This window comes from Mirounga angustirostris, unplaced genomic scaffold (genome assembly GCF_029215605.1).
Source record: "Mirounga angustirostris isolate CCGP_5_RB_7025 unplaced genomic scaffold, mMirAng1.0.hap1 SCAF_6, whole genome shotgun sequence".
Lineage (NCBI taxonomy): Eukaryota > Metazoa > Chordata > Mammalia > Carnivora > Phocidae > Mirounga > Mirounga angustirostris.
This window is the reverse complement of record NW_026991714.1, coordinates 140182631-140205561: the sequence shown is the minus strand read 5'-3', so window position 1 is coordinate 140205561 and position 22931 is coordinate 140182631. Positions and strand designations below refer to the sequence as shown.

General features: G+C 45.3%; 2 long non-coding RNA genes across 2 annotated transcripts; both read left to right on the top strand.

The window, feature by feature from the left end:
• The first annotated feature begins 444 nt into the window (after positions 1-444).
• LOC123846881 (uncharacterized) lies at positions 445-13959 on the top strand. The gene is made up of 3 exons (XR_006791386.3): positions 445-596; positions 10861-10950; positions 13514-13959. It is a non-coding gene; the product is annotated as an uncharacterized LOC123846881 (long non-coding RNA).
• A 2605-nt stretch (positions 13960-16564) lies between these two features.
• LOC135364661 (uncharacterized) lies at positions 16565-17689 on the top strand. Its single transcript, XR_010412102.1, has 3 exons — positions 16565-16682; positions 16804-16903; positions 17324-17689. It is a non-coding gene; the product is annotated as an uncharacterized LOC135364661 (long non-coding RNA).
• The last annotated feature ends 5242 nt before the right edge of the window (positions 17690-22931 follow it).

The window sequence follows — 22931 nt, the reverse complement described above, 5'->3', positions numbered from 1 at the left end:
AAATTCCTTGGCTTCCTCCTTTATCAACCAACAAACCTGTGTAGAGGGAGACTGTATGCCCTGCTTCTAGACAAAGACACTGAAGAAGCCAGCCCATTCCTGAGTTGGGCAGGGCTACGGAAACCTCCGAGGCTGGGGCTCAATGGTTGAACCCGAAAGCAAGGGTTCCCAGCCTCAGCGGGTCCGAGGAATGATGACACCAAAGATATGCCATGCTGCTGTGTGAAATACTCAAACACCCCCTCCTCCTCCATTAGCCCAGGGGTGGGCTTTAATCTCTTGTGAGAATCAAAATACACTCAGTGAGCCATAAATTTGGGAGCCAGCAAAACGAAATAGTCACGTGTACAGTGTGTAGAGCCAGAAAGACCTGGGGTCAAATCCCAGCTCCTTCAATTACTGCCCACATGACCTTGAGTCATTTATTAACCTCTCAGAGCCCGGCTGTCCTAACCTATAAAATGAAAGTGTTAGCACCTGTGATCGCGACGCTGAGGCAGTGATTTCCGACAGAAACACGCTGACAGCTGCGCTGCAAGCCCGTATGTAATTCGAAATTTTCCAGCAGCAACTTGCAAAGAGTAAAAAGGAAACAGGTAAAATTAATTCCTAATTTTAATTACATCGTTTGTTTGGCCTCCCTGAAGCTCAAAATTTTCCTATGGTCTACCGCAAGAATTCTGTATAATATCAGAATTCCTTTTCTGAAGAGCTTCCTGTAGAATCCCAGTCTGTGACAGAATTGGTCCCCGAAGCGTGAGCCTTGGGCTAAGTTAGTCAGAACTCTCCCTCAGGTCTGACTGGCTCCATGTTTTTAGCCACCGGGGCTCAACTGTTACTGGGAGGGAGGGGGAGTACAGGATTGGGTGAACAGCAGACGCCATGACACCTCCATCATTTTCCCTGAAAGCAGCCCTAGTCTACTATATTAGTGTCCCAGGGCCAGGGCAGTAAGTACCACAAGCCAAACATAAATTTACTCTCTCATTTCTGAGGCTAGAAGTCTCAGGTCAAGGTGTCACAGGGTCATGCTTTCTCAGAAGGCTCTAAAGAAGGATCTGCTCCAGGCCTCCCTCCTAGCTTCTGGGAGTTCCTTGGCTTTTGGTGACATAATATCTTCACGTGGCCTTGTCCTTATGTGCATGTCGGTCTCTGGGTCCATATTTCCCTTTATTATAAGGACACGAGTCATACTGGATTAGGGCCCACCCTAATAACCTCATCTTACCTTAATTACCTTCTATCTCCAAATTAGGTCAGTTCTGAATTACTGTAGCTTATGAATCCTGCATATCGTTTTTGGGAGACACAATTCAATCAGAAGTGTCTTTGCCTGTGTCCCCCAACCCCAGCTAAACTCCCCTCCCCACTCCCTCTGTAGTTTGGAGCTTCTTACAGCTCAGCTGGAAGCTCAAATGTCTCTATTTCAGAAAAGGGTCTTGTCTTTATATTTCCATAATTAAAGGCTTCAGTTGGGTGTCTTTCCCAAAGCAAAGAAATCGTTTACCCCAAAGGAATTTTGACATCACCACTTCTTTCCAGATACTCAGTTTGGGTTTTGGAAGGCAGGTTGGGTGTTTCCCATTGCTTCTTAGCTTCAGCCCAATAAGATTTCAAAAATGTTAGGGTCTTCCTTTCTGCTTAAGTACACTGTGACATTAATATAAATTTATTTCATAAGTCCAAATGATTAAACATTTGTGAATACAATGAAGTCAGTCAATGAGAATAATGAGGCTGCTTTGACGAACATAAAAATTTGAAATCTGGGTTTATGGAAGAAAACGGCAATCTTCTATCAGCCCCAGCGTGTAATTTACTACTGTATTTGATTTAAGTTGCATAAAATGGAGACAATCTTGATTCATATCAGTAAAACTGACACCATTTGCAGCTTCATAGCACATGCTGCAATCTCAGAATAGTCTTCAATTAAACAGCTATGGTCAGAGTTTTATTTGGAGAATTGATCGGGTTAGCACAAGTTAACCCACTGAAGGTCGACAACGTGTTAAAATTTAGCGTAAACCAAATTTGTGTGTGCCGATGTAATTGTATTACTGCTTAAAATATGTAATTTGGAAAATTAAATTTAAATTATTTACAGAGCTCCTGGAACTCTTCTGTAGTGCTGAGGGGCTCTTTGGAAGAACATAATTACAAAGTCTCTGACCTACTCAGCCAGGTCCAAGCTCACCTGCATTTCCCTTTCCCCTCCAACCTCATTCCCCTTTGCTCCCCCTCCTGGCACTTCCAGCTTCAGGAGGCTGACTTCCCAGGGCCCTTAGTTAAGTGTTTTTCAGGTGTTCTGTGTATGCTGCACCCCTGATGGAATCTCAGCTCTCCCCTGACTAGAGTCCTGCCCGTTCTTCAAGTTCAAGTCCATCTGCTCACCTTCTATCCACCATCGCTTGTTGCGGTCAGGCATCTGCTGCAAACTGCCGAGCACAGTAAAGATGAGCAGCCCACAATGGTGTCCTCCCTATGGCATCCGCAGAAGCATGAGCAGGGGAGAAGGGCAAGATCAGGCATTGCAACGCAGAGAGGCTGCAGTGTCGGGAGGAAGGTTCAGCTACCTGGAGGGTCACAGAGCAGCAAGGACCTAATTCAGAGGCCTCCAGCACCCCTAGATCCTGGAGATCCGGGAGAATGGAAACTTCTGGTTGCTGCCAATTTTTCACTTTGCTGTTCATGAATTTATTCACAAGTTTTTGCTTTGTTTTAGCCTCCTCCCCTTCCCCCCCTAATTTCTTCGGGGACAGACCTTCAAACGCCTTTGCAGGCTTCTCAGTAACAGGCACAAGGGTAGGCCCATAAATGTTCAGGAAATACTTGTTGGCTGATGTTGCTGATCAACAGGATAAACAAAAAGATAATTGTGGGTAGGAGCAGAGGAGGAGACCATTGTAGGCAGAAGGCTTGGGGAGGGGGTGCCCAGAAGACTCTACGGTATAGAACAGAAGGTCACATTGGCCCTCCCAGTGTGGCATCTTGTACGGACACACCTGGTTGAGCTTTGAGCCCTGGCTCCAGTGATGGTGTAGCCTTGTTCTGGTACCTTTTATTCTCTCACATTTCCTTGAATTCAAAAGTAAGATTTTGTACCTTCCCAACAGATGTGGCTGGCCAGTCTGGAGTCAGTGATGTTCTGGTAGATGATGTCCATTAGTCTGTGTGAGCTGGCCCAAGCGCAGCCCTGTTTGGAGTCAACGTTGCATGTTAGGGCTTGCATTCAAGAAGGCTTCTATAATCAGACAGGACATTCTGTCTTTGATTAATTTCAAATGTAGTCAAAAATAGAATATGCAAGAGCTAATTCACAGTACAAGACAGAGAGATTGTCTAATGCCTCACTTCCTCCTGTCTGTTTTGATGAGTAAATAATGACAGACTAGTTTACAGATGAGACAGATCAAAACCAAGAACAAGATGCTGTGCTTTGCAGGACTCTGTGAAGGTCTTGGCTCCCAGGTGTCTCATTATGTTTGAATTCCAGAAGCAAAGGCCCTTTTAAGATCCTATACAGTGCAGACCAGCTTGTAGAGCATGGAGCTTATAGAAGTTCAGGTTTTAGTCCATCCCAACCCCACTCGCAGATTCCAATCCAATAGATCAGCAATGAGGCCCATGAATGAGCACTAAAGTTTAAGAAAAACTACTCTACAGAAAGGCTTTAGGGGTGCCTGGGGGGGCATAGTCGGTTGAGTGTCCAACTCTTGGTTTTGGCTCAGGTCTTCATCTCAGGGTTGTGGGATTAAGCCTTGAGTTGGGCTCTGCACTCAGCATGGAGTCTGCTTGAGATTCTTTCTCTCCCTCTCCGCTTGCCCCTCCCACTCATGCTCTCTCTCTCAAATAAATAAATCTTGAAAGAAAGAAAGAAAAAGAAAGAGAAAGAAAGAAAGAAAGAAAGAAAGAAAGAAAGAAAGAAAGAAAGAAAGAAAGAAAGAAGAAAGAAAGAAAGAAGAAAGAAAAAAGAAAGAAAGAAAGAGAAAGAAAGAAAGAAAGACTCTGGGGAGAGATGCAAGAATGTTCATGCAATAAGCTATTATTCTGAGTCTGAGGAAACAGTGACAAACAAACCAGATGCAAAATTTAAGATTTAATAGGGAGAAGCTATGTTAAAACCTATGTGGGTTCCCCTTTCCCACCCACTCCACACCCACCCTTATTCTATCCCTGACCCCACCGACTCTTACTACAGGAGCCTATCTCCCCAGATGACTGCTGGATCTGCCTTTCCAAGGACCAGAGGCCTGGACTTGGCCTGTGTGGCTCATTGGAGCTCCGCCCCAGGCCAGGGGTGGGAGCAGGAGATGCGCTCAGCCCCTTGGCCCTGCCATCATCTTGCTGTAGGAGCCAGAGAGAACAGGAGCCGCACATGCCAGATTCCCAACAATTTTCAGAGACACAGGCCTTGGAAAGGAGGAGGCTCTGTCGATACACATCCACAGTCGGAGACAAAGCTCTCTCAGAAAGACAGTTTCACATCAATGTCCCAGCATCCCACCTTTGACAAGGTCAGCGCAGGTTTTTATTATCCACATCGTTTTCCCTTTTCAAGGTCACCAGTTCCCACTCACCGGGAGTAGCTTAATGGGCTGCAGAGAATTCAAAGGAGTTGAGGTCTCTTGACTATACTTCAGTACCAAGTGTATAAAAGCTGCACATCAGTAACAGTTGTTGCTTTGACTGATGAGCCCACCTCCAAACCTGAGATAGTGATTCAAACTCCTCTTTCAATCCCTGAGCCATTGTCCATTTGATTTTGAAATGCAGATGGTGGATATTTTTGTTCTGTACCCAGATATCCTCCTTAGAAATCTTTTCCTGCCATGGAGGAAGAATCAATTCTCTGAAGTACATGCATTTAAAGCCCATCTGCTGGAATCCTCCTCTGACAGGCACCGCGGGGGTAGACACTCCTTATTTGTCTCTGTCTTCACCACTGCATGGCCCCAAACTCATGAATGGGATTCTTTGCTTACTTCCTGTAATTAATCTCCATCTCACTGGGAGAAAACTCTAGCTAGCAACAATGCAGTGTGTGTATCTGTAGGCAGCAGACACCACACCTCTTAGAAGCGCATGCACCGATCCACTGTCCCCACGTGAACCCCCTCTGGGTTTCTCAAACAAGACACCTTGGTGAGCAAACAAATGAGCCTGCGCATTGCAACTGGGCCACCGGGGTCCGTGAGCAATGGACCAGGCGTGTCTTGACGATGCATGGAGTGGGAGCTCATGGTGTGTGGGATCTGTGGAAGAGGAACAGACGGGGCATAGGCAGGGCGTGGCCGTGGGAAAGAGAAGAGGGCTTTTCAAAAGGTGGGTGTTTATTCCCTGAGGCCAACAGCAAACTCCCTTTTGGAGGAAGGTTAAAACAGTGTTTAGAGAACATGTTCACCTCCTTAAAACTCCTCTTGGCCTGCTGCCTTGGGCACCTGCTCTCCTCCTATCTCTCTGGCGGTTCCTGCTCAGCCTTTATCTGAAGACTCTTCTTTTACGGCATCTGTAGGACAGCCTTCCTCAAACCAGATATACTAAAAATGGTTGTGTATTGAGATCAGAGTGGAGAAGGCTGTCCCTTGTCCTGGAGACCCATAAGCCCCATTAACACTTACACACTCTGAGAGGATTGGGTGACTTCCAGATATTTATTCCGTGCCCCATCCCCCCAGCCCCAGATGACTGGTCCAAAACAGTCATGCTAATCCCATCCCCCCTTGCTACTGACTGCTTCTGGAATAGGTTTGCAGCCTAACCCCAGCCAACAAAATTTGAGGGAAAGAGAAACCATAGGAAGAGACAGCTTCCTTCCTCCATTGAGCAGAAGCATCCAAGTCCCCACCCAGGTGAACCAAGTTATCCCTGTTACAGAACTGATTCCCAAATACTCATTTGCAGTTTTAGTGTCTCTCCTGAGCTCCAGCCCCCTCTTTCCAGCTGCTTGAGGGAATCCCGGCTTGGTGCCACAGAAAAGCCATGACTGGCATTCAGGAGTACCATTGTCCCCAACATTTCCAAAACTGTTTATCTAAATTTGTTCCACAAGACTCATGGTTGGATTCAATTTTTGCAACCAAATTGGACTGCCACCCTGAGGCTACAGCCCTAAAATAGCTAGCTGCTCCTTCTGTCTGCCATCTCTGTTGATTAATGTCATCACTACTCCTTCGTAGGGTTCTGTAATTCCTTCAGTAAAAGTTTCCTTCTTTCACGCTGGAAACCCGGGGTTCACCTTCAATTCTTTTTTCCTTTACTCTCCCACATCTAGCCAGGTATCCCACCAGCACCCTTCCTCATAATCCTGTCATGCTCCAGCCCCTACCTGTGGGCTCTGCCTCCTTGCATGTAAGGAGGACAATTATAAAGCCCCAGATTAGGGGTGCTTTGTGCAGTCTCTTTCCTCTGAAATTATCTACTATGTGGATACCACATAGTTTCTAAAGGCAATGATCTGACCCCTTCTGTCCCCTGTTCAGAAACATGAAAAGGTAACCCATTGCCTTTAGAATATTCCAAACTTTGTTCATGGATCTGCATGATCTAACACTAAATTAAAATTCCAGCTATGTTGACTATACTCCCATTTTTCTGATGCATCCTTCACAGAGCCTGGACTCGGTGGAATAATGTTCCTCCAAGGTCTGTTTCTACCAGAACCTCAGAATGTGACCTTATTTGGAAATAGGGTCTTTGTAGATATAATTAGTTAAGATGAAGTCATACTGGATTAGAGTGGGTCCCAATCCAATGACTGGTGTCCTTATAAGAAGGCCATGGTGAGACACAAGATACATACCAAGGAAAGACAGTCATGTGAAGATGGGGCCAGAAACCAGAGCTGTGCTGTCCCAAGCCAAGGAACACCAAGGATTTCTGGCAACCACCAGAAGCTCAACTGGGCAAGGAAGGAACATTCCCTGGAGACTTCAAAGGGCGTACAACCTTGCTGATACCTTGATTTCAGCCTTCTAGCTCCCAGAACTGTGAGGCTTGTGTTCTAGTTTAAATTTCTGGTTTAAGCCAATCCACGTGTGGCACTTTGTCATGCAACCCGAGAAAAGCAACAGAGAGCCTCTCCACAAACCCCTTTGTGTTGTCCCACCTTCATGCTTACATCCATGTCTCTGGAAAGCCCTTCCCTCACCTCTTACCCTTTAACGTGTATACATGTCTCAAGCTTCAACTAAAATATCACCACAAACAGTCGTACATGGCCTGAAAGTTCTCCCCGTTTCCTTGTATATCCCTTGCATGACGGCTTACCAATTGTCCTCCCATGGACTGGGAACCAGATGCCCCAGACTGGGTGCTCTTCCACCACCTGACATGATTGGTGCATGGCCTGTGGCAGGATCTCAAATGTAGGAGAAAGACAAACAAATGAATGTCTAATATGCTCCTTGATAAAGGTGTTGGGCTTATTTTTGTAGGAAAGGGGAAGACAGGAATACAAGGCAGTAGAAACAAGGTAGGAAGGGTTATGCCTATCTCTTTACTCTTCTAGGTGAACTTTAAGATAATGTTTCCGGGGCGCCTGGGTTGCTCAGTAGATTAAGCATCCGATTCTTGATTTCAGCTCAGGTCATGATCTCAGGGTCTTAAGATCAAGCCTTGAATCAGGCTCTGTGCTCAGAGGGGAGTCTGCTTGAGATTCTCTTTCCCTCTCTCTCTGCCTCTACCCCCCAATACATTCCCTCTCTCCCCCAAAAAAGTTAATGAATTAATTTTTTAAAAAAGATAACATATTCAAACACTTAAAAAGCATCCAGGCAGACTTCACAAGAATCCCAGTCTTTATACCATTCAATTCCCTTGGTTAAATGTTCTAAACAGCTTTATCAAGGTATAATTGACATAAAACAAATTGTCCATGTTTAAAGTGTAAAATCTGATGTTATGACATTTGTATACACCCGTGAAACCATCACCATAATCAAGATAATGAACATACGTATCACCTCCAAAAGTTTTCTTGTGCCATTTTTAAAAATTATGATCTCACATTAAGTTTACTATTTTAACCATTTTTATGTTTACTGTTTAGTGGGATTATGTACATTCACAGTGTTGTGCAAATATCACCTCGATGCATATCCAGAACTTTTTCATCTTATAAAACTGAATTGCTGTATCTATTCAATAGTAACTTCCCATCTTCCACCTCCCCCAGATCCTGGCAACCACCGTTCCACTTTAATCTGTTCCCATTCTAGGGACCTCATGTAAATGGAATCACACAGCATTTGTCCTTTAATGACTGGCTTATTCCATTTGGCATAATGTCCTTGAGGCTCATCCACATTGTAAGAGGTGTCAGAATTCCCTTCCTTTCTAAGGCTGCATAATAATCTATTGTATGTGTATTCCACATCATATTGAATCCATATTTTAATTTGGGGATAATTGACATTTTAACAATATTGAATTTTCTTATCTTTTAACAAAATATCTCTTTCCATTTATTTAGGATTTCTTTAGGATTTCACATGTCTTGCACATCTCTTTGTTAGATTAATCCCTAAGTTTCATATTTTTGATGTCATCATAAATGGTATTTTTGTTTTAATTCTCAATTGTTTGCTTCTAGTAATTAAAAATATAATTGACTTTTTATATTGATGTTGCCTCCTGCAACCTTACTATACTCACTTATTCTTGTAGGTTTTTGTTTGGGTAGATGTCTTTTGCAGACAATCATGCTGGCTGTAAATAGAGTTCAACTTCTTTATGTCTAATCTGGATAGCTTTTTCTTGCATTATTGCACTGGCTAGGATCTCCCAGTATTGAATAGTTGTGATGAAAGGAGACATCTTTGCCTTGTCCAGATGTTAAGCACAAACCAATCAGTCAGCCACCATTTAGTATGATGTTAACTTTATGTTTTCTATAGATGCCTTTCTCTTCCGAGTTTGCTTATATCTTTTATGAAGAATAAATACTGGACTTTGTCAAATTTTTTTTCATCTATTGAGAAGATTATATACCTGTGCTTTTTTTTTTTTTTAGTTTGTTTATATGAATTAAACTGATTGATTTTCAAATGGTAAACCAATCTTGTATTCCTAGTATAAGCCCCACTTGTTATGATGCATGGTTCTTTTGATACATTGTTTAATTCTATATGCTAAAATTTTGTTAAGAATTTTTACATATGTGTTCATGAGGGATATTGGTCTGTAGTTTCACTGCAATGTCTTTGTCTAGATTCAGTATCGAAGTAATCCCAGTCTAGAACGATATGGGAAATATTCCTTCCTCTTCTATTGTCTGAAAGAGTTTGGGTAGAATTGATATCATTTGTTCCTTAAATGTTTGGGTATAATTCACCTATGAAGCCATCTGGGTCTGGAGTTTTATTATTTGTTTGTTTGTTTGCTTGTTTTTTAAGGAAAGGTTTTAGGTTAATTTAAAATTTAAATAAACTCAATTTAAAGCTATAGGGTTATTCAGGCTACTTATTTCTCCTTTTTTAAGAAATTTTATTTTATTTATTTTTATTTTATTGAAATTCAATTAATTAATATATAGTGTATTATATCAGTTTTATTATTTTATTAATTATTCAATTAATATATATGGTGTATTTTTAATTTCAGAGGTAGAATTTAGGGATTCACCAGTTGCATATAACACCCAGTACTCATTACATCATGTGCCCTCCTTAATGCCCATCACCCAGTTACTCCACCCCTCCACCCGCCTCCCCTCCAGCAACCCTGTTTGTTTCCAATAGTTAGGAGTCTCTTATGGTTTTTCTCCCCCTCTGATTTCACCTTTTTTTATTTTTCCCTCCCTTCTCCTATGATCCTCTGTTTTATTTCTTAAATCCCACATATGATTGAGATCATATAATTGTCTTTCTCTGATTGACTTATTTTGCTTAGCATACTACCCTCTAGTTCCATCCATGTTGTTGCAAATGGTAAGATTTCATTTTTTTGATGGCTGAGTAATATTCCATTGTATATATACACCACATCTTCTTTATCCATTCACCTATTTCTTCTTGAGTGAGCTTTAATAGCTTTCATCTTGCATGGAATTTGTTTTTTCGTCCAAGATGTTACATTTGTTGGCATAAATTTTTCATGGTGTACCATAATTTTTGTTGTGATATCTATAGAATCACAGGTATGTGATAAAGTCCTCTCTCTCACTCCTGATATTGGGGGTGTGTGTGTGTGTGTGCGTGTGTGTGTGTCTTTCTCTCTCTTCCTGATTAGTCTAACTAAAGGTTTATTGATTTTACTGATGTTCTTAGAGAACTACATTTTGGTTTCATTGTCTTTATTATTTGTTTCCTACTTCATTTATTCCCATTCTGATCTTTATTATTTTATTCCTTTTGCTTATTTTTGGTTGGTTGCTTTCCTTTTCTTAAGTTGGAAACAGCTCATTTAATTTAGGCTTTCTTCTTTTTGTATATGGTGTTTAGTGCTAAAAATATCCCTATTTATACTGTGTTAGCTGCATTCCACAAATTTTGATACATTGTGTTTTCTTTCTCATTCAGTTCAAAATATTTTCTAATTACCCTTTTGATCTTTTCTTTGACCATATGATATGTAGATGTGTATTATTTAGTTTTCATAATTTGGGCATTTTCCAGATATCTTTCTGTAATTGATTTCTAACTTAATTCCACTGTGGTCATAGAAATACTTTGTGTGTCTTGAATCCTTTTACATTTATTGAGACTATTCATAACCAAAATATAATCTATCTTGGTAATTTTCCATGCATACTTGAAAAGAGTGTGTATTTTTCTATTTTGAGGTAGAATGTTCTACAAATGCCAGTTAGGTTGAGTCTTTTATATCCATATTGACTTTCTTTTTCTCTTTTCCTTTCAGTTATTGAGAGAGGGCTGATGAAATCTCTGAATATAATTGTGGATGTGTCTATTTCCCTCTGCAGTTCTTTGGGGTATGAGGAATGTGGAGGTGAGAAGGTTGAGTACCACCCCATCAAGAGCGGAGAATAAAAGGCCATAGGTTAACCATGGCAGGGAAGGGCAGCAGCTTGAGACTCTATGGGAGTGTGGGGTGCAAGGAGGAGCCCCATCACAGTGGCAAAGATAGTGGTAATGTTTCTTCTAGAAAGAAGGATGCTCAGTTGGGCTGACCTCCAGGCTAAATGCTTTCCTATTCTTCTAACACATTGGTTCTCAGAGTACGATGTGCATCAGAATCATCCAAGGGCTTATTTACACAGACTCCTGGGCCCTGCCCACAGGGTTTTAGATTCTGTAGGCTTGCCACAAGGCCCCCCAAATTTGTATTTCTAACAAGTTCCTAGGTGATGCTCATGGTGCTGGTCCAGACCACAGTTTGGGAAGCACTGCTTAATGCAGCACACTTTGCCTTCACTTTGGGCCTTACACCTGCTCGTCCTTTGCCTTGAACCCTCACCTACCTCCACAGCCTTGCCACCCAGCCCTGGTTAACATTTCATCAGCTTCCCTGAATGTCCCCGTCTGGATTAGTTGCTTCCTCCAATGTTCCTAAGACTCCCTGTTCATCTCCATGTCACATTATGCAGTGATTGCCTGTTACCTGTCATCTTGTCCTCCCTCTGGACTACTGGATCCCTGGAAGAAAGGCTCTGTCTGGCTTGTTCACCATTGTCCTTCCAGAGCAGAGTGCACACTCAAATATTCACTACACAAGGAACATCTTATTCCTTGAAGTCTGAGTGGTCACAAAAGCCTCACCTGAGCTCTCCATCAATTCTGTGAACTGAATAGCAATTATAATGTCGACATTTAAGATATCTGGAGGGAGGACCAGAGTCTCCTGAGGTCATGGCTTCCTTCTTGGGTGTTAAGATTTGGGCAAGAGATACACGGAACAAGGTTGGGGTGTTGGGGGGCAATAGTCTGAGACACACCTCGGCTCTTTGGAATTTCTTCCCCGAATGCATGCATCACGAACCACAGCATGCTGTGGCTACCTCTCAGAGGGGCTGTTTTTGTCATTTCTTACCCCTCCGGGAAGTGTCTGCCTTCTGTCGGCAGCACCTGCCAGTCTGAAGATGGATAATCGAGGTTCCACCTTGATGGATAGTTGCCCCCAACAAATTGGCACATGATCTGCAGAGAGATCTTCTTTAGGAGATGTGACAAATGGTGACAGATGAGCAAGGTGGGCTTCACTTCTGCTTCCAGAGACATAGGCTCTGATGAAACTTTCTGTGACAGATGAAAAATAGCCCACCACAGGAGATCTAAAGGAAAGAAAACACCCAGTTCAAATAGCAAAATTAATAACACTATGCATTTGGATGACTTGGTACTTTGCAAAGATTGCCCCCACTCCATTTATATAATTACCAGTGACATAGACAGGATAGATAGTATTATTCCCATTTTACCCGTGGGTAAACTAAGGCTAGAAGTCACATGGTACACCAGGGCAGAGCCAGGGTTCCAGCCTGTCATCTGTTTTCCCATCCGGCGCTCCTTACACCCACTCATGGGCCATGGGGTGGGAAAAACGCAGCTCTTTATTTTACGATAAAGCAGCACAAATAAAGGCTGACTGGTAAGAGAGGTTTGTTTGTACACATTCTTTATTCTCCAGGCTGATTTATGGGAGGAAAACATCACACAGGAAAGCATTTGGCTGGAACTGAGAATTAAAAAGAAATGCGCTCTTTGTCATCTCATTTACACCGCCCGCCACGGTCCCCAGCAAGCCCGGGGTGAGCTGCGTGGGGAGCAGGCTGTCTCTGCCACCTGCCGCCGGTGTGGCAAGCACGGAGGCTTTATTCCGCACGCGAAGGGCCTTGCTGAAGCTCTTCACCGCCTCCCTGAATACAGTGCCACGTGCATCGCTTTAGGGGACAAAGCTGGGGTCCATGTACCAGCCTCAGGCCAATTAAGCCTGAAACAAATTCTCAGGCTGCCAGAGCACCAATTACACTTGAAGTGCCATGGGCCCTGACCTGCAGAGGAAAGCCTGCTGGACGCGCCCCAGTAATTGGGCTGGCGTACTTGCTCTGTGTCCTCGGCCCTCTAATGACCAGTGGTGCCGGCTGTTTGTTTAGGAGCATTTAAAATGTGAAAGCATGAGAAAATGCAGTGAGCCCACAGGCCAGGCTCCCCCAGAGGCCATTGGCTGGACACACACTCTGGATTTTTCTACTGGATTTTTCTAGTAGGGGCACAAGTATGAAAGCAGAGATGTAAAGGTCAGAGAAGCCAGAGTTATTAAAGCCGGCCCTGAGATGTCCCCAGATGTGGAGTAGCCTCGGATCAGGTGGGGAAAAAAAATTTCATGGATTTTTCATCAAGAAAACACAAACTCAGCATGGGAGAGGAAACAATTATTCATAAAACCCACAGGTTACAAATACATGACCTCTCATCCCATTGGAGAGAGATTCCAAATGGCTAATAGTTTCAGGGTGATTAACTCGGGTTAGATTAACTTTGTTTTATAAATGGATCAAATCCACACAGTTTAGAGGTTACAGTATTGTTCTCTCCCACCAATGTATTTTCAGAGGCAGCAGGAATAAGAAAATGAGACTTAAGAAGATAACTTCATTTGTTGCATTCCACCGACATTTCCTGAGTGCCTACTACGTGTTGATGAGGAATATGCCCACCTCTGGGAAGAAGAAGCAAGCTCCGGGGAGTTTTGGGCTCAAACCGGAGACATGCCCTGGCCAAGCATCTGGATGCAGAGGGACCCTGACGGTCATCATTTTCGCCAGTTGGTCTCAACCAAAGGACACACATCAAAATACACAGGCTGGGGCACCTTGGTGACTCAGTCAGTTAAGCGTTTGCCTTTGGCTCAGGTCATGATCCCAGGGTCCTGGGATCGAGACCCTCGGCGGGCACCCCGCTCAGCAGGGAGTCTGCTTCTCCCTCTGTCTCTGTCTTCTGCTCCTCCTGCTGGGTTCTCTCTCTCTCTGTCAAATAAATAAATAAAATCTTCAAAATACACAGGCTGCTCCTCCTTCTGAGCCTGTCGAGTCTGAGGTGGGGACCAGGCAGGTGTAGTGTTAAAAGGCTCCCAGGTGTTCTGCCAGCCAATAATCTGGTCTAATTCTTCCATCATCCAGATGTGCACACAGAAGCCCAGACTGGGGAGGGACATGACTAAGGTGGGGTGTAGATTACATAGCTCCCCTCCCCCCACCAACACTCTTTCTCTTCCACCTTATGACCACTCAACAACATAAGGCAGACTCTGATGCCCACGGAGCTGGGCCCTGGTGATAGGCGGGGAGAATTCTAACAGGGCAGACCCGGGAAAGCTTCTTGGCGAAGGTCAGATCTGAGCTTAGCTTTGACACATGGGCAGTGGTATTAACAAGGCTGTTCTTACTAGCAACATCTGCCCATCCAGCCCTTGGCCCTACTGCATCCTTGCCAACACTTCTGCTGATGGGCAGCTCTCCTCCCTCCTGCTCTGGTGAGAGAGGGCGTATCTTTTTTAATATAACAGCAACTTCTGGAAGTAAAAAAACAACCACTCAACTGGAAAATGGGCAAAATGCATAACATTTTGTTCACTGAAAAAGAAATACAAATACCTTTATATCAATGAGAAGATGCTCAACCTCATGCATAAAAGAAAGAGAAATTAAAATCTTGCTAGAGATACCATGGATTCCCTGAGAGATCAGCAAAACCCCAAAACCTTGATAACAGTTGGGAAACCTGTAGCAAAATGAGCATTCTCATTGGGAGTGCAAAATGGTACCATCCCTGTGCAGGACAATCTGGCATCATCTACCAAAATTGCAAATTTAATGTATGACTCAACAATCCCACTTCTGGGTCTATATCCTTCCTTTACCCCCAAACATATCCAAACTCACATAAATACAGCCAAAGTTGGTCAAGGAAGCATTGTTTGTAGTCATAAAAGCCTGGAAATGGCAAAAGAGTACATCAGTAGGATATAAATAAGCAATGGTCCATTTGCACAGTGGATCTACCACACACTCACATAAAATCAAGAACCTGCCCTGACATGGAGACATCTCCAGGACATATTTTAAGAAGAAAAAGCAAACCATACATTGTATGCAACAGTGTATAAGGTATGATACATTTTGTGTAAAAAAGGAGGAAAAGAACATATTTGTATTTGATCGGATTTGTATGAAGAAAGAGTGCATGAATTCTCAATAAATTAATAAAATTAAATTAAAATTAATAAAAGTGAATGTGGCAGGTGGGATGTGATAGAGAAGAATGGGTGTGAGCAAAATTTGTCTGTATATCCCTCCTTGAATGTTTTTGATTAAAAAAAAGACTTTGTTAGAGTTGTTTTAGGTTCACAGGAACTGAGAAGAAGATATTGAGATTTTCCATATACCCTCTGGCCCCACACACACTTGGCTTCCCCACCACCAACGTCCCCTACCAGAGTGGAACATGTGTTACAATTCATGAACCTACATGGACACATCATCATCACTCAGAGTCCGTAGTTCACCTTAGGGTTCATTCTAGAGGTTTTGTGCATCCTATGAGTTTGGACAAATGTTATAATGACATGTGTCCACCATTAAAGTAACATACAGTTTCACTGCCCAAAAAAACTTCTGTGCTCTGCCCATTCATCCCTCTCCACCCCACCCCCTAGCAACCATCGATCTTTTTACGGTCTTTATAATTTAGCCTTTTCCAGAATGTCTTAGAGTTATAATCACATACTATTTAGCCTTTTCAGATTGGCTTCTTTCACCTAGTAATATGCATTTAAGGTTCCTTTGTGTCTTTTCATGGCTTGATAGCTCATTTCTTTTTAGTGCCGACAAATAATCCATCGTCTGGATGGATCACAGTGTATTTGTCCATTCACCTACTAACGGACATCTTTACTGCTTCTAAGTTTTGGCAATTATGAATAAACCTACTATAAATGTCTGTGTGCAGGTTTCTGTGTGGACTTAAGGTTTCCTTTTGATTTTTGAATGATGTGAATATATTTTCTTCTCTAAAAGATGAAATTTCATTTTAGAAAGTTCTTTCTCACGTTCAATCCAAATGTACACCTGTGCCCTGTGATTTCCATACCAGCCCCAACTCTGGGCCCAGTCACTGCGTAAAATTGGCTTTCGAAACCTTGGGGGCAGAGGTTGGGGTAGTCGTTTTGGTCCCTTTTGAAAGTCTTCACTCTCCCCAGCTAAGGGAAGAGGGCGCACTATATGTGCACAGGGAAACATCAGGGTTCACATCCACTTATAATTCCTAGCCTGCTTGGGGACTCACACCTCATCATGGTCATTAAAGAGCCACCCTGCGAGCCAACAGGGAACACGCACGGCATCCCGTGATATTATCTTTGCTGCAGTCCTGTGATGTAAGCATTATGGGCACACCCCATTTTAGAAGAGCCAACCGAGGCCTAGAGAGATCAGTAATTTGTCTAAGGATACAGAGCCAGCTCAGCCCGGAGTCAGGGCTCTCGATTGCCGTCTCAGCTCTCACCCAGTAACTTTTGACCAGCATGCCTGGAAATGAGTAATAGTGATAAAAAGTAATAAGCAGACACGCAGGGAGCTGCCATTTACCAGTCTCCGCGCTAACCAGCAATATGCATTATTTCATATGTTCCTTGGGACAGACCCGAGCAGTAGGCACTGTCTCCTTTGTACAAAGGGTGAAACTGAGGCTCAGAGAGGTTAAGAAACATCCCTATGGTCACAGGTTAGTGCGAGCGGAACTGGAATTTCAGCTGGGGGATGACTCCAGCAATGCCTGGGCTCCTAACCCAGTCTGACCCAGTACCTCCCATTCCAGGGTTTCTGATGCTTATTTCTTACTCCAGCTCACTATTATGACAACGGGATTATGGGCTGTTCTGGAAGTGGCCTCCACAGCTCCCGCCTGCGTCACAGTCCCCGGACCTGGTGAATCTTCAGCCACCGGTGGGCATTCCAGGATCCTTGCCCCTGCTTGCTGCCTCTTAATTGTCCCTTCCCCCCCGCCACCTCCCTGACAGCAAGGGAGAGAAGGAAGACACCGCCTCCAGCTATTCACCGTGGCTTGGGCAGGGGAAGGGCTGGTGGCAGGGGCCACGGCTTCTCTTTGAACTTCATCTTCCCTGCATGTGGTAGCAGCTGTGGGGGTGGCCCCTTGCCCAGGGAGCCCTGGGACAGAACTGGGGGCTCTAGACACTGCAGCTGGCCTGGGTGTCCACAGCTGCTGAATGCAACACAGGGTGCCCTGGCTTTGTCGTATAAACCACACCTGAGGTTCAAATGCCTTGAAATGAGAATGCCTGGGCCCCGGGCAGCGATCATGCAGGCAGGGGGACCATTTCTTCTTTCTCTTCCCATTTACCGCAGATGTTTTAAATCCCTCTGGACACACGAAGACTGAAAACCAGAAGGGGGTTAATGCAAGTCTTCCGCCAGCTCAGGGACTGTCAAAACCAGAGCCACAGAGCAGCCTCCAGGCTCATGAGAGCCGAAAGAACCTGGGGACAGAGTCAGCTTTAAGAAACCCAACTCAAGAAAAAGACTGAGTCGAGTAAAAACTGCATTTGTTAGGAGAATTCGTGGGGAAAGAAAAAAAAAAGTCTTTACAGGAATAAACATGATTTTTTATTAAAACTCAAAAAACTTGCCAAGTGTGGGGAGCTCGCTGTCTGATTGTCATCCACGGGGAATTTGAAAATCCAGGGGTAAATAATGCACCGAGGAAAAAGTGCTGGGTCAGGGAAACGCGGTGCAGAAACAGCAGAGGACTGGGAGGCTGGTCATTACCGATGCAAGAGATGGAAGATGTCAGGGCTCAGAATATCATCCGCGAAGCTCCAGGGGAAAACCTCAGATGGAGGGAAAGATGGTACAGGATCCCTTCCTCGGCAAGCGCCTCTCCCCTCAGGTCTGCAGGGCTTTGTCTGTGGCTCGGCAGGTGGCCAGCTGAGCAAGAGCTCCTTCCCCCGAGGGCCGGACGAGGGGAGAACAGCCCGCACTGCCTGTCATGATGAGCTCTCTAGTCCTACCATGTCCAGGAGCTCACTGGCCCCGGGTGCCCTCTCAGCTGGGGTCGGACTCCATCCTGGCCCCTTGGTGATCCTGAGTGAGCCCGTTTCCCGGTCTGTGAAGATGCTTCACAGGAAGTCTTTGCTGGGCAGATAAAAAGAGAAAATGCGGGCCCCTAGCCTAACACGGCGCATGCCAGGAACTCAGTGTCTGTCAATTCATTCATTCGTTCATTCATTCATTCATTCATTGTCAATAACTTAACTGTCTTTATTTCTCCTCCGGAAATAAACTTGGATGGAGTATATCCTACATATAGAGTTGCCAGATAACAAAGTTAATGAAATAGTAAATTAACCAAATAGGAAGGAAACAAGCCGTATAAAAAACTCTTTCCACCAAAACACAACCAGAAGTCTTAGGCAACAGGTGTAGTTGCTTCAGACATTGTGATTCTGTCCAATTCTTTTGCAATTTCAACCTGTTTTTGTGTGTCTGTAATAACCGTCCAGTGCTGCCCAATGGAGCCCAAACTGTGAGTCGCCCTATGGTTGTGATGGGGGAAATGTGAAGATTTGCTGCATCACCCACTGCTGGGCATGGGAGAGCCCAAATCCAAAGCCTATTCCATAGACATCCTGCGTCTGCTTGCCACTCAGATCTCTTCGAGCTATCTCATGGGACAAACCTCAGGGTGGGGGTGGACTCTCGCTCTTTCCCTATGGCACCTGCTTAACTCATTCGCTGGGTTTTGAACAGAGAGGGTTAAATGGATCATATTACAAAAGGATCAGAGCCCTGTTAAGTTGCATCTTCAAATCTTTGTTTGCAGATCATTAAATATTCAGTCTGGGGTGAAAAGGAGGTATTCTTAACAACTGCTGATGAAGCCCCAATCAGACATTTTTTTAAGAAAATAAATCTGACATCGCAGTGACAAAATAAAGCCCCCTCACAAAGGGAGACGCAGATGTTGAAAGTTGTATTCTGTTGTTTGTTTTTACTGTTTGATTTAGAGTGGGCACCTCTAGGGCCCGGGGGTCCCCCATCAGGATTCCTGGGCTCAAGCTCTGGGGAGACCACAGCTGAACCCCCACTTCATCCAGGTCTAAGGCATCGGCTTTTTTGCTATTACAGGTCCAATCTCTGAAGCTTGACTTTCAGAAGGGCCTTTTGAAAGCCCTTGAGCTGACATGCACTCAGAGCCACCTCAGACCAAAGGTTTCTAAATCCCTTTTCCCTGGGAGAAGGCATAGCCTGAGGAGCTTCCAAAATTGGCACCATTTGGGACAGCATGATATTTAGTCTAACAGGTCTCCCTACTTATGAGGCAGTTTCTAAAAGTAGAGAAGATTCTGGCTGCTTCTGAAAGAGTCTACTCCTGTTGGCTTTTTTTTTCCTGTGCTCCATGTTCTTCCACAACAAACAAGATCTTGAGAAGAACCGCAAAGCTTTCACCCTGCAGCCCCCTGAGCTGGCCCCAATCCCCTGACCCTCTCCCCGTAGGAGAGGGAAGTTGCTCACATGGGGCAGGGGAGCAGGGAACCAGGAGGCGGGTGGGTGGGGAGAGGAGGACGGGTTGGTCCTCCTCCCCCAGCAGAGGCCAGGGGACATGCCAGATCCCCAGGCCCCACCGCCCGGCAACTGCCTGGGCTGTAGATTTTGCCTGACTAGAAGGAAATGGGCCAAGGGCTCACACTGAGGGCTGCAGTTTCCTGTAGTTGGCCGATAAACATTTCTGGAGCATCTATTAGCATCATCGCAGGTATGGGGGCTCCCGAGGGGCGTAGAGACCCTATTCTGTTGGAAGAACACAGTGAATATACAAACCTGGAAACGAACATGAAGACCACCAATGGAGGCTGTTGATTCAGAGCTTGTAGCAGCAAGGAGTCAGCCATGTCACTGGTTTGGCAGAGACTCAAAGGCAGGCAGAGGGGGACAGCTTTATAGTGGACGAGGCAGAAGGCTTCCCGTGGGCCCTGCCTGGAGGCTACTGGCCCGGAGAAGCTGGGGACACCTAACCGGAAGTGGGGCATCCCTTGGGATTGGTAGCAGAGCATATTTGGCTTTCTTAGGGGGTCCTGAGTTAGAAGGGGGGCAGAAATTAGAGGGAACTGTACTCCCACTGACCAGGTCCGGACCATTTGGGGCAGAGGTGGTGGGTGGGAGCTCTTTGTCATCTCCGTCTGGCCGCTGTTTGCATATTCCGTCTCATAGACCACCACGTCCCTTGTGCATTGTTGGTAGGAATGTAAAATGGAACGACCTCTCTGGAAAAGGGCTTGCCAGATTCTTACAAAGTTGAACATACACATATCATATGACTCAACCACCCCGCTCCTAGTTTTTACCCTCTAAATGAGAACTTACTTGTACACAAAAACTTGATCACAAGTGATTATAGCAGCTGTAATCAGTCACATTCACCCCAAACTAAAAACAATCCAAATGGTCTCAAGCAGGAATGGATAAACAAACCATGGTCTATCCACACAATAGAATGTTAGGCATCAGTCAAAAGGATTGAACTATGATATTCAACACCATGAATGGATCCCACACACATTATGCTAAGTGAAAGAAGCCACATGCTAGATGATTCCATTTATGTGATGGTCTGGAAAAGGCAAATCTATGAGGACAGAAAACAGATCGGTGGGTGCTAGGGAAGAGGTGGGGAGGGGTTAACTCCAAGGGGGCGTGAGCGAATTTTGGGGTGTGATGGAACTCTTCTGTATCTTGATTGCGACCATAGGCCTGCCTATGTTTGTCAACACTCAGAGAACTGTACATTAAAAGGAGTGGGTCTCACTGTGTATAAATTACATCAGAAAAATAGAAAAAAAATATAATGGGAAGTTATCACTGCTATGGAGAAAAAGCAGGATAAGGGCAGAGAAAGAGGGAGATGTGGGGGGTTCACTTTAGGTGGGTGGTCAGGGAAGGCAGGGGAGGTGACATGTGAGCAGACACTGAATGGGGCAAGTGGGGCAGGTGCATCTCTGGGGCAGATGGCTCCAGGCGGAGGGACACAGAGAGAGGCCTGAGACCCCAGTGGCAGGGAGGGTTTCAGGGAACAGTTGGCTAGAGAGTGGGGCGGGGGGGGGGTGGCAGGGAGGACATCAGAGCTGCGGCCTTAAAGCTCAGCAGGCACGTTAGATGTTAAGGTGTCTGGGGAGCATCAGATGGCTTTGGGCCAGAGTGACATGGTGTCACTTACACGTGCAAAGGTCCAGCCTGGGCATGGAGTGGAGACCGGAGGGCCGCCCCAGGAGAGCAGCAGGGCCAACGAGGTGGTGGCGGGTGACAGTGGAGGGCCTGAGGATGGCCGGATTGGGGGCATCTGGGGTGGCAGAACAGGATTTGCTGTTTGGTTCTCTGTGGGTTGTGAGAAATTGTGAGAGAAGGAGTTGGGGTGAGGTCATCAATACCCCGGGGCACAGGGGGGTGAAGAGGCCTGGTGAGCCCTCAGGCTTCAGGGACCCAGCCTGTGGATCCCAGGCTCCAACTTCTCCAGCCTCAGTCCTTTTAGGGCCGCAAAAAAAGCTTCCATCCACTGCTTCCAGGTCCCTCCCTGCACCTGCCGCCCACCACTCTCTTCCAGGGGCGCCCAGCCCTTGGCCCACAGACCTCTCTCTGCTAGCTCAGCATTTCCCTGTGCTCACGGCTGCTCCTGTCCCCTCGGGCCCTGCCCTGGCCTCCGTTCCTGCCCCCACATCCCACGTCCTTGGTGCAAGTGTTCCTTCCATTTTGAATGTCAGTCTCTCCTTAGCCCGCTCCCGAATCTACCTTCCAAGTCTTGCACTGTTCCCTTTGACTGTCCCACATTTCCTTGCCCCTGTAGGAAGCCCCTCGGCGGCACCCAAGTTCAAGAGTTTGGAAATCCAGACTTCCCCGTCCTCGTGCTCTCTCTGTGCCTTAGGGGTGGCCCACCCACCTTCCTCTTCCGCTGAAAAGCTCCAGAGTTTAAGCTCCTGGGCACCGCTGGTGGGTAGTCTGCCCCTTCCTGTCATTGTTGCACCATTGCCTGTGCTCAGGCTCATATCCCCGACCCCGGGACTGGGCTCCTGATCTGTTGGGTCCTCCATTCTTTCCTTCTCCGACCCCTCCCCCATGCCATCAGGATAACCTTGGCCACACTTTCAGCTAGAGTCAGAGCCTTCCTTATAAACCCTGCAGGCCCCAGCACTTGCAGGAGGAAGGGCTTGTTCTTTTTTTTTTTTTCCCTAGCACCCCCCAACATATTTCCAAACTTAATGTATTTCTTTTTCTTTCTTTTCTATATATCTTTTATTATTTTATTTTATTTTATTTGTTTTATTAACATATAATGTATTATTTGTTTCAGGGGTACAGGTCTGTGATTCATCAATCTTACACAATTCACAACGCTCACCATAGCACATACCCTCCCCAGTGTCCATCACCCAGCCACCCCATCCCTCCCACGCCCCCTCCACTCCAGCAACTCTCAATTTGTTTCCTGAGATTAAGAGTCTCTTATGGTTTGTCTTCCTCTCTGGTTTCATCTTGTTTCATTTTTCCCTCCCTTCCCATATGATCCTCTGTCTTCCAAATGGCCAACAGACACATGAAAAAGTGCTCAACGTCACTTGGCATCAGGGAAATGCAAATCAAAACCTCAGTGAGATACCACCTCACACTAGTCAGAATGGCTAAAATTAACAAGTCAGGAAAAGACAAATGTTGGCAAGGATGCAGAGAAAGGGGAACCCTCCTACACTGTTGGTGGGAATGCAAGCTGGTGCAGCCACTCTGGAAAACAGTATGGAGGTTCCTCAAAAAGTTGAAAATAGAGCTATCCTATGACCCAGCAATTGCACTACTGGGTATTTACCCCAAATATACAAATGTAGTGATCCGAAGGGACACATGCACCCAATGTTTATAGCAGCAATGTCCACAATAGTCAAACTATGGAAAGAGCCTAGATGTCCATCAA